This window comes from Penaeus chinensis, chromosome 21 (genome assembly GCF_019202785.1).
Source record: "Penaeus chinensis breed Huanghai No. 1 chromosome 21, ASM1920278v2, whole genome shotgun sequence".
In the NCBI taxonomy this organism is placed as follows: Eukaryota; Metazoa; Arthropoda; class Malacostraca; order Decapoda; family Penaeidae; genus Penaeus; species Penaeus chinensis.
In genome coordinates this window covers 2,531,899-2,543,459 of record NC_061839.1, presented here as the reverse complement: position 1 = coordinate 2,543,459, position 11,561 = coordinate 2,531,899, and the positions used below count along the sequence as shown (strand labels likewise).

At 36.1% G+C, this 11,561-nt stretch overlaps 1 protein-coding gene across 1 annotated transcript in view; it reads right to left on the bottom strand.

Moving 5' to 3' along the window:
* The window catches only part of LOC125036300 (CTP synthase-like), a 14,701-nt gene extending 10,371 nt beyond the window's left edge, over positions 1-4,330 (bottom strand). Inside the window, exon 1 of the mRNA XM_047628770.1 lies at positions 4,026-4,330. The gene's annotated coding sequence lies outside the window, so the exon portion shown is untranslated. The remainder of the gene's footprint in view (positions 1-4,025) is intronic.
* Between the last annotated feature and the right edge of the window lie 7,231 nt (positions 4,331-11,561).

Genomic DNA, 11,561 nt, shown 5'->3' with positions numbered 1-11,561 from the left:
AAAAAAGTCAAAACTCAAATTTTCCCACTCATGCATGCATAATATATATGTATGTATATATGTATATATGTATATATATATATATATATATATATATATATATATATATATATATATATATATATGCATGTATACATGTGTGTGTGTGTGTGTTTGAGTGTGTGAGAGTGTGTGAGAGTGATATATATATATATATATATATATATATAAATATATATATATATATATATATATATATATATATATAAATATATATATATATATATATATATATAAATATATATATATATATATATATATATATATATATATATACATATATATATATATATATATATATATGCATGCATACATGTGTGTGTGTGTGTGTGTGTGTGTGTGTGTGTGTGTGTGTGTGTGTGTGTGTGTGTGTGTGTGTGTGTGTGTGTGTGTGTGTGTTGTTCCATATTAAGGCATAACTTTGAAAAGGTTTGAATGTTTCATAGATTATCTTGATAGTAAACTTGAGTGTCAGTGTTTCCTGCTTTCTATTTATTTTTGCCGAACTCTAACTAAATTCCTGAAATGATTAAGAAGCGCAGTTAATCCCCTGGAAGCACCAGCAGGGGATCTGATCACACCCCTGGCTGTTCCCTCGGACCCAGTGGAGAGTTGTATGAGTCTATAGATGGGGGAATCCTCTGCGTTCGCCCAGTCTCTAAAGGCCCCAACTTTGGGATAGTACATCATCTGTATTGATATATCTTCATAAAAAGACTCCCACAGTTACTAGTACTTGGGTCGACTGCCAACTGCCATACTGTTAACAGTCCAATTGAATTCTTCCTAATCTTATGAACGTGACTTTTGAACTAGATCCAGGCTATGCGCCTGGCACTAACAATGGAATGAATTTCGATCATCAGAAAACAGCAGATGAAGAAACAGCGACAGCAAAGGTTAGCCATGCTCCAAGCAGGGTCGTAACAAAGAACCTGGCAGACAAACCACGGAATTAACAGATGCTCTAAATAAATCCAAATTTCAAAAATACATATATAAAATATATAAAAAATGGACCTTTGAATGAAATAAATCACCTTGGAAACTGGAAAGTCCAATGTAAGCAACCGGCCTCTAGCAGAAACCAAGGGTGCTCCTATGGCACTATTTCCCAGTGGAAACTGAAATTGATTTGAAAAAATCCAAGACAAGATGAAAAGGATGTGGAGACCAGATACACAAATAAAAGAAACAGAATAAATAATCTAAGAAAATCATCAGGAGAAAATAAATGGCTCCCCACTAAGGTACTACAAATTACATTCCAGGGTCCACTTCCCTCCAAGGTAGCCATAGGCCATACTTCATACCAAGTTTTCCAGTCCACATTCCCTATTCCAAAATGCTTCAAATGCCTAATGTATGGACATGGGATCATTGCTTGCAAAAACAAACTAAGATGTAGTAATTGCAGTCAGCCAGGTCACAAATTTAAACTGTCCAAATAACTCTCATTGTTTTTTCTGTACTGGAAATCCCTCAGCATAACCCAGCATATGACAGAACATGCCAGACACACATAAAAGCTCAAGAAATAAACAAAAATAACACCAGACAATTAAGAAGTAAAAAAACTTCTACTTCTTATTGTATACATAACTGTTTACACAATAAGAAAATAACCTCAATGAAAGACAAATTGACAAAATAGACACAAAAGCTATAAAAATTAGCTACAAGAAAAAATAGCTAAAATTTAATTTTGATATACAACCCTTGCAATAGAATAGAACAACAAGAAATAGAACATTATACAGAACAATTAGATAATCCCAAATTCATAAAAGGAGACTTTACTGCTCACCACCCTTCATGGAACCCACAGATAAATATAAAAACAGCAATTAAATTAAACCTGTTCAACTTGATGCCTCAAAGCAGTGATGCTAATAACCCCACTGGACTAACCTCCAGAATAGACCCAAAACAGGAACTGCAATAGATTTAGTAATAGGGTCTCCAGCACTAAGCCATTTAGAACTTAAAGCAAACACAAACTCAGGGAGTGACCATTTCCCAATGATAATAAAAGAAAGCTGCCACAATAACAAAACATACTAATGAAAAAATGGAGCTTCAATGGAGAAGGAAGGATGCATTTTCAAGAAGAATTAGAAAACATGGACATCAAGGCCATTAATTCAATTACAAAAATAATGGATCTCATAAAAAGCACTGGTAAAAGATATTTTAAGTTTGATAATAAAAAGGTTAATAAAAATAAAGCAAGCAAACCCTGGTGCAAAAATGCTAAGAAATCATAAAACTATGAAATAAAGCATTTAATAAGTGGAGAAAAATCCAAATGACGTGAACAGAATAGAAAACAAAAAACTACAAATCAAAGCAAGAACCATCATAGAGTTGGTCCCTTGACTTCCACTCCAACCAGAGGGATTGGGAATTTCATGAAAAAAAACTAGCAGGTAAAAACAGAATTAGTAATCCCCCATTAACTGACAACAGTCAGCCGATCCAGACGTTAAGCAAAAACTCAACCTGCTCAAAGAAGAATTTCAAGGAACAATAAACAAAAGTTAAATGCTTTTTTTAACAGAAACAGAAGTAAAGAATTTAACAGAACAACCAAATACTGAGGGAATAAGCAAAAGTCTCCCTTTCAAAGAATTAACTTCAATAATAAAATAGGAAAATGGAGAGCCTCTGGAACAGACGAAATGTCAAGAATTTTTCAATGACGCCCCAAAAAGTTTTAGAAAAAATCTTGACATTGTTTGACTCTCCCTGGTTAAAAGGAGAAAAGCCGGAGGAACTAAAAGTCATTAGCAAACCCAGTAATAAAATTTGGTAAAGACCCAATAGGTCATATAGATTAATTTGTAGAATATTGTGTATTGGAAAAATATTTGAAATCTTTATAACTAATAGACTAAACTGGTGGTTAGAAATTACCAAAAAGTAAACTCCTGTGTTTTACAAAAAGCAGAATAAGACAAATGCCGATGATATGAATAGATCACAAAGGACTCAAAGTCACAAACAAACAATTCTAGTCTAGAATTTGACGCCAAAAAATTAATACACATCAACAATTTACAGATAAATTGCTCAAATAGAATAAACATAATAAAAAAATATCTTCAGCAACATGGGGAGCAGAGAGAGAAACAAAATAAAATTCTGAACTTACAATAAACCCGAACTAGAACTTGGAATCTCAGTCTTTGGTGCAGCCAAACGCAGAAATTAAAAATAACTATCGTACAAAATGATGCTCTAAGAAGAGCCACGGCTGCTTAGAACCACCTCAGCATTAGAATTGTACAAATAAAATGCCCAAGAAGACAGACATAAAGAACTAGAGTGCATGCAAATGATGAAAATATTAGAAAAACAAGAAAATACTCAAATGAAAAGCTCCGTAACAGCAAATGTAGAAGAACATAGCCCCAGAAAAGACAAGAGATGCTTAGTAATAGATACTAGTAAAGAATTACAAATAACAACAAAAACAAAAGCATTATCCAACAAACACCTAATCCACCAGGGTCTGATATTTCTAAAAGCATAGAAACAAATTTCACAGAAGACCGAGCAAAAAGCTGAACAAATAGTCAAGACTCAATTTCTAAAGATGGAAAACAGAGATATTTGAATTATATATATATATATATATATATATATATATATATATATATATATATATATATACACACATATATATATATAAAGCATTAGAGGTGAATCAGAATTAAACACCAACTTCTGCCGCCAAATATATCCGCGACAAAAACACCAACTAAATGGAAATTACCAGTTGAAACAGAACTAATAGAGGCAGACCTTTCTGCAATAAAACAAGGAATTCCCCTTGTCCAACACAACAGGTTAGGAACAATATTTTCAGATTCAACATCAGCCTTACAACTAATATCTAACTTAAAACCTAAAAACTATAAAAACATTATATTTGAAATACAGGCAATGATATACACACTTTCAAACCGAAATCCGAGACTTACAATCAAGTGGACGCCGCCACACAAAGGCTTAATTAAGAGGCAACGAATAGCCGATCAAGGGTCGAAAAAAAGCAGAAAAAGGCCATCTTTGGGAGAGACAATTCCACACTTGGACTCTGGCCGATGGCGTCCTTAACCCCATAGATACTGACTGGCTGGGGAAGGCACTGCCAGGCATAGGGCGAGTTAGGGAAAACACCCCAGGCCACACAGAATACTCTCTCTCTCTCTCTCTCTCTCTCTCTCTCTCTCTCTCTCTCTCTCTCTCTCTCTCTCTCTCTCTCTCTCTCTCTCTCTCTCTCTCTCTCTCTCTCTCTCTCCCTCTCTCTCTCTCTCTCTCTCTCTCTCTCTCTCTCTCTCCCTCTCTCTCTCTCTATCTCTCTCCCCCGCTCTCTCTCTCTCTCTCTCACTTTCTCCCCCGCTCTCTCTCTCTCTCTCTCTCACTTTCTCCCCCCCTCCCTCTCTCTGTCTCTGGCCCCTTGGAGAACGAACTTCCAGCAGAGGAGGAGGAGGAGGAGGAGGGAGGAGGGAGGAGGGAGGAGGGGGGAGGGAGGAGGGAGGAGGGAGGAGGGAGGAGGAAGGAGGAAGGAGGAAGGAGGAGGAGGAGGAGGAGGAGGAGGAGGAGGAGGAGGAGGAGGAGGAGGAGGAGGAGGAGGAGGAGGAGGAGGAGGAGGAGGAAGAGGAGGAGGAGGAGGAGGAGGAGGAGCCTTGGAGACCGAGCTTCTGCCAGAGGAAGGGGCGGGGGAGAGCCGCTGGGAGGAAGCTCCAGCTCTCGGCTCAGTGAGGCTTCAGCTTCAGAAGCTCTCTCGAGGAGTTCTTTGCCTCTTCTGTGTGCGTGAATTATTAGCATTGGTATAGTTATAATTTTCATTACTATTATTATTACTACTGTTATCATAGTTATTATTATTTTTTATTATTATCATAATTTTTATAATCATTATTATTATTATCATTGTTTTTCGATGATTTTGGTTTTGAAACATGAAAACGTGATCTAATAATTCTGTGTGCGTGAATTATTAGCATTAGTGTTGTTATGATTCTCATTACTATCATTATTATTACTATCATCATTGTCATTATCATAATTATGATAATTAGTAGTAGTAGTAGTAAAAAAAAGGTAATAAAAGTAAAAATAAGAATGAAGTGGCAAGAGTCACGCGAGAGTAAGTAATAATAAAAAAAAAAAAAAAAAAAAAAAATAAAAAAAGGAAAAAAAAGAGAAAGAAAAGAAAAACAATCACAACAGTGATAAAACAACAACGATAATAAGGCCGACTCTGGTAGGTGTTTTATCTTAATTTTCCTGATTAACGATTCTCCTGCAATAATGATAATAAGATCATTATCATCATTATTTTCATTGTTGTTATCACTGTTATTAATATTATCATAACTGTTAATATCACTATTATTAGTAGTAGCATTATTCTTATTATCATTATTATTATAATAATTATTATTATCATGAAATTATTATTATTTTATAACTGTATTTATATCAAATTTATCATTATATTTATTACTTATTATTATAATTATTATTACTATTATTATTATTACTAGTATTATAATTATTTTTATCATTATTTTTATTAATATTATTATACTTAATATAATTATCATTGTAATTATTTTTATTATTATTATTATTATTATTATTATTATTTTTGTTATCATGATCATCATTATCATTACTATTGTTATTGTTATTATTGTTATTATTTTTATCATTATATTATTATAGTTACTATTAATGTTATTATCATCAGTATCATACTCATTGATATTATCATTAATATTATTATTATTATTTTTATTTTTGCAATTATAATCATTCTTATTAATATTATCAATATTACTATTATTGTTATTGTTTTTGTTGTTATCATCATGACCACCACCAACATTATAATTATAATTAGCATTATTATTACTATTATTCTTGTTATTATCTTAATCATTATTGCTATTATGATTTTTATCGTTATTATTATTATCATTATATCATTGTCATTATTATCTTTTATTATAATTATCATTATTAAAATTTTTATTATCTATTTGTCTTTTCTTCTATAGTAGTAACAGTGGCAATGATAGCAGTGGTAGTTTTAGCAGTTGATGTAGTAGTGCTATTAATGCCATTATTGTTATTGTTTCTAATAGTATCATTATTATTATTACTATTAAATTATTATTATCATTATTATTATTATTATTACTGTTATTATTATTATTATTATTATTATTATTATTATTATTATTATTATTATTATTATTGTAGCGGGGCGTAGACCAAGTAGATTTTTATATGTCTGGTTGAGTTCGGGCTCGACCGAGAATATGAATAAAATTATTCAGGAAAAGATCGTCTGCAGTGAACAGATGTAAGGTTCCAGGCCTACGTCACGCTGCCACCACCCGATTAGTAGGTTCGGGAACCGTGTGTGTTGTGTATGGGGGTGTGAATGTTGTATGAGAAGGGGTGGAAGGAAAATACAGAATATGTGTGCTGAATGTTGGATGTGTAAGTGTGTAAAGGTGAAAAGGGAGATAGCGTAGGCTGAACGTCTGCGTGGACGTGTATGGAAGAAAAATGCAAGATCATAAAATTCTTCCTCTTCCTTTCGGGCTGAGCATCCACCTGCTGACAGTGGGAACCCAGGTGTAGCAAAGTTATAATCTATTCTAGGATATCAGCTTAATATACTCTGATTTGTCTAGCCTTTTTACAGCCTTTCAGGGTTGCGAGATAGAGTAATCAGCTATGTGCTGTTTAGGAGACCCAAGTCCAAGAACGTTAAGCATTCAGCTTTAGTCAAAACCAGAACTTAACACAGATGTTTGTTTTCCTGACTGGGACTGAGTGAAAGTTCTATGACGGTATGATGTTTATTTAAAAGGTTTACACTCATTAGGGAGGTCTACAAATGATTCAGTCATGAGAAATTTTGATAGTTGCGTACATCACCAATTTAATCACAGCGGGGGTGATGTACGTGGAAATCAACACCAGATGTAAAAAAAAAATAACTCACGAACATTTACCCTTAAGTTGGCGTCCCAACTCGTAAGTATTTTTAATCAAAGTATTAGCACACACAAAAAAATATACTAATTTAAACAAGTTAATCTCCAACCCAGAATGGAGATTAACATAAAAAGAATAGTGCTGAGGAACTCTGAATAAAAACACTTGTGTAACGAAAGGAAAACGTGGTGTAAGAAACAATTTAGCGTCGGAAGCCAAATAGAAAAATAAAACACCACAAGAGCATAGATCACGAAGACTGCCTGAACACCCACAAGGCCAGGCAGGAATCGATCAAGGCAAAGTAAAACAAATAAACAAAACGGCAAAGACAAGCTAAAACGGCCCGAAAAATACGGGCGAGAATGTGGAAGATCTTTCTCCCAGGAGGTACGGATCCTCAAGCTGGGGGAAAGGAAAAAGAAACAAAGAAACAACCAATCGTAAAAACAACAACAACAACAACAAAAACTAAGTAATAACTTAGCTTAAAAATAGGAAATGGCACACTGGAGGTACGGATCCTCAAGCAGTGTTCCTTCTAAGTGAGTGGTCCTTTTTATGCTCTGACTCTTTGTGAAATCAAAGTGCTGCTTTGGATTTTCGTGGAAGAGAGTGCACGCTGCAAATAGTAGTGCAGTATGACACACGCTAAAGTCCAACAGAGACCAGGTGTCTTCTACACACAACCATAAGAATACTTATCTTGCAAAACAAATCACGGATTCGTTAACTCTGGCGTGAAGCGAGGCAAATCCACAGCAAGGTAAATCCAAGACGAAGTAAATCCAAAGCGAGCACAATACCGAGAGCGGAACCACTGTCCAGCATAGAAGTCAGGACCGAACTGTCTTCCTCATAAGCATGGCGCGAAAAGAAGAAGATAGGCAAAGCTTCGGAAGACCAACCCGATAGTTCGGTAGTCCAAACAACCCAAAGGACCCGAACTACCATGAAAAGAGAGAGGGGGAGAAAAACAAACACCCAAAATATGTAACAACTATTACTCTCTTCAGGGGTTATATTGACACTTTGGAAGCGTCGACAAAGAGATAGAATATTAAAAAAATAATAATAAAGGAAAGAATACATAGGAGAACTGGTAATGTACAATTTGCGTGAAAATTGTGCATTTCGGGCTGTAACTCTCTACGGTATTGGACTTATAAAAATAAATAAATCTATTTTTTTCTCGAAAACTTAAACGCTATCCAAGTAACGAGACTTGGTTGAAAATACGTTCTTTGGTTATTTTTATAACCATATTCACATTAGTTCTTAACACTGTCTTTGGCGGCTCGTATGACTTTGGTCACGGCTTATGAAATCGCACTAGAATCACGTGGGCGAGGCGCAAATGGCGGGTGAAGCACCAGCCTCGTGCGGATGCACAGCGAGTGCGCCCGCATCGTCGGTGGAAGCGGAGCCCGGGACGTTTCATCCCAGTCAATGGCAGCATCGTAGAGTTCCCCACGTCCTTTGTTCCGTGGTAGAGGAGGCAGGCATGTGGCCTCAACCACTCGGCGCCCGAGGACGATGTCAGTCCAGGCGAGATCGACCTTAGAGTCGGCGAGTGCGCAGCCGTACACTACAATTATTATTATTATTATTATTATTACTATTATTATTATCAATATCATAGTCGTTATTATTATTATTTCTGTTGTTATTTTTATTGTTATTGACATTATTATTATTATTACCATCCTTATTATTATTACTGTAGCGGGGCGTAGACCAAGTAGATTTTTATGTGTCTGGTTGAGTTCAGGCTCGACCGAGAATATGAATAAAATTATTCAGGAAAAGATTCGTCTGCAGTGAACAGATGTAAGGTTCCTGGCCTACGTCACGCTGCCACCACCCGATTAGGGTGTGAATGTTGTATGAGAAGAGGGTGGAAGGAAAATACAGAATATGTGTGCTGAATGTTGGATGTGTAAGTGTGTAAATGTGAAAAGGGAGATATCGTAGGCTGAACGTCTGCGTGGACGTGTATGGAAGAAAAATGCAAGATCATAGAATTCTTCCTCTTCCCTTCGGGTTGAGCATCCACCTGCTGGCAGTGGGAACCCAGGTGTAGTAAAATTATATTCTATTCTAGGATATCAGGTTAATATACACTGATTTGTCTAGCCTTTTTACAGCCTTTCAGGGTTGAGAGATAGAGTAACCAGCAATGTGCTGTTTAGGAGACCCAAGCCCAAGAACGTTAAACATTCAGCTTTAGTCAAAACCAGAACTTAACACCGATGTCATTTGTTTTCCTGACTGGGACTGAGTGAAAGTTCTATGACGGTATGATATTTATTGAACAGGTTACACTCTTTAGGGAGGTCTACAAATAATTCAGTCATGATAAATTTTGCACGTGGAAATCAACACCAGATGTAAAAAAAAATAACTCACGAACATTTACCCCTAAGTTGGCGTCCCAACTCCATAAGTATTTTTAGACAGAGTATTAGCACGAAAAGAAATACACTGAAACCTAATTTAAACAAGTTAATCTCCAACCCGGAATGGAGATTAACATAAAAAGAATAGTGCTGAGGAATTCTAAATAATAATACTTGTGTAACGAAAGGAAAACGTGTTGTAAGAAATTTACTTAGCGTCGGAAGCCAAGTAAAAAAATAAAACACCAAAAGGTCATATATCACGAAGACTGCCTGAACACCCACAAGGCCAGGCAGGAATCGATCAAGGCAAAGTAAAACAAATAAACAAAAGAACGGCAAAGACAAGCTAAAACGGCCTTAAAAATACGGGCAAGAATGTGGAAGATCTTTCTCCCAGGAGGTACGGATCCTCAAGCTGGGGGAAAAAAGAAACAAGGAAACAACCAATCATAAAAACAACAACAACAAAGAAACTAAGTAATAACTTAGCTTAAATATAGGAAATAGCACACTGGAGATACGGATCCTCAAGCAGTGTCCCTTCTATGTGAGTGGTCCTTTTTATGCTCTGACCCTTTGTGCGATCAAAGGGCTGCTTTGGGTTTTCGTGGAAGAGAGTGCACCCTGCAAATAGTAATGCAGCATGACACACGCCAAAGTCCAACAGAGACCAGGTGTCTTCTACACACAACCATTAAAATACTTAGTTTGCAAAACAAATCACGGATTCGTTAATCCTGGCGTGAAGCGAGGTAAATCCACAGCGAGGTAAATCCAAGACGAAGTAAATTCAAAGCGAGCACAATACCGAGAGCGGAACCACTGTCCAGCATAGAAGTCAGGACCGAACTGTCTTCCTCATAAGCATGGCGCGAAAAGAAGAAGATAGGCAAAGCTTCGAAAGACCAACCCGATAGTTCGGTAGTCCAAACAACCCAAAGGACCCGAACCACCATGAAAAGAGAGAGGGGGAGAAAAACAAACACCCAAAATATGTAACAACCATTACTCTCTTCAGGGGTTATATTGACACTTTGGAAGCGTCGACAAAGAGATAGAATGTTAAAAAATAATAATAAAGGAAAGAATACATAGGAGAACTGGTAATGTACAATTTGCGTGAAAATAGTGCATTTCGGGCTGTAACTCTCTACGGTATTGGACTTAGAAAATAAATAAATCTATATTTTTTTTTATCGGAGACTTCAACGCCATCCAAGTAACGAGACTTGGTTGAAAATACGTTCTTTGGTTATTAGTTCGTAACACTGTCTTTGGCGGCTCGTATGGCTTTGGTCACGGCTTATGAAGTCGCACTAGAATCACGTGGGCGAGGCGCGAATGGCGGGTGAAGCACCAGCCTCGTGCGGGTGCACAGCGAATGCGCCCGCATCATTGGTGGAAGCGGAGCCCGGGACGTCTCATCCGAATCAAATGGCAGCATCGCAGAGTTACCCACGTCCTTTATTCCGTGGTAGAGGAGGCAGGCATGTGGCCTCAACCACTCGGCGCCCGAGGACGATGTTAGTCCAGGCGAGATCGACCTTAGAGTCGGCGAGTGCGCAGCCGTACACTACAATTACTATTATTGTTATTACTATTATTATTATTATTATTATTATTATTATTATTATTACTGTAATAATAATAATAATAATTAAACAAATATTATAATAATTGTTATTATTATCATTATTATCATTGTTATTACTATCATTATCATCATCATCATCATCATAATTACTATTACTATTATTATTATCATCATCATCATCGTTACGCAGAGCTTACGCCTATCCCCCGTCCCTCTCGCCTGGCAGATAAATAAGGAAAAGAAACAAGGAAACAGTACTATAACAGCGTTTTATTACTTCATAGTTATATTGTTTTGAGACTGGAGAAATTAAAATGTGTCCCCCTAAAAGTTACACGCTTTCTTTGAATGGAAGCAGAAAGTATGGTTTTCTTTGAATATCTGAATAGGGGCAACTAATTTATAATTTTCTAAAAAAATTATGGGGAGATCCTTGTTAACGATAGAGAAATGACAGAAGAATTTAAAAAAAAGGTAACAGGAGGCACATTAAAGGAAGA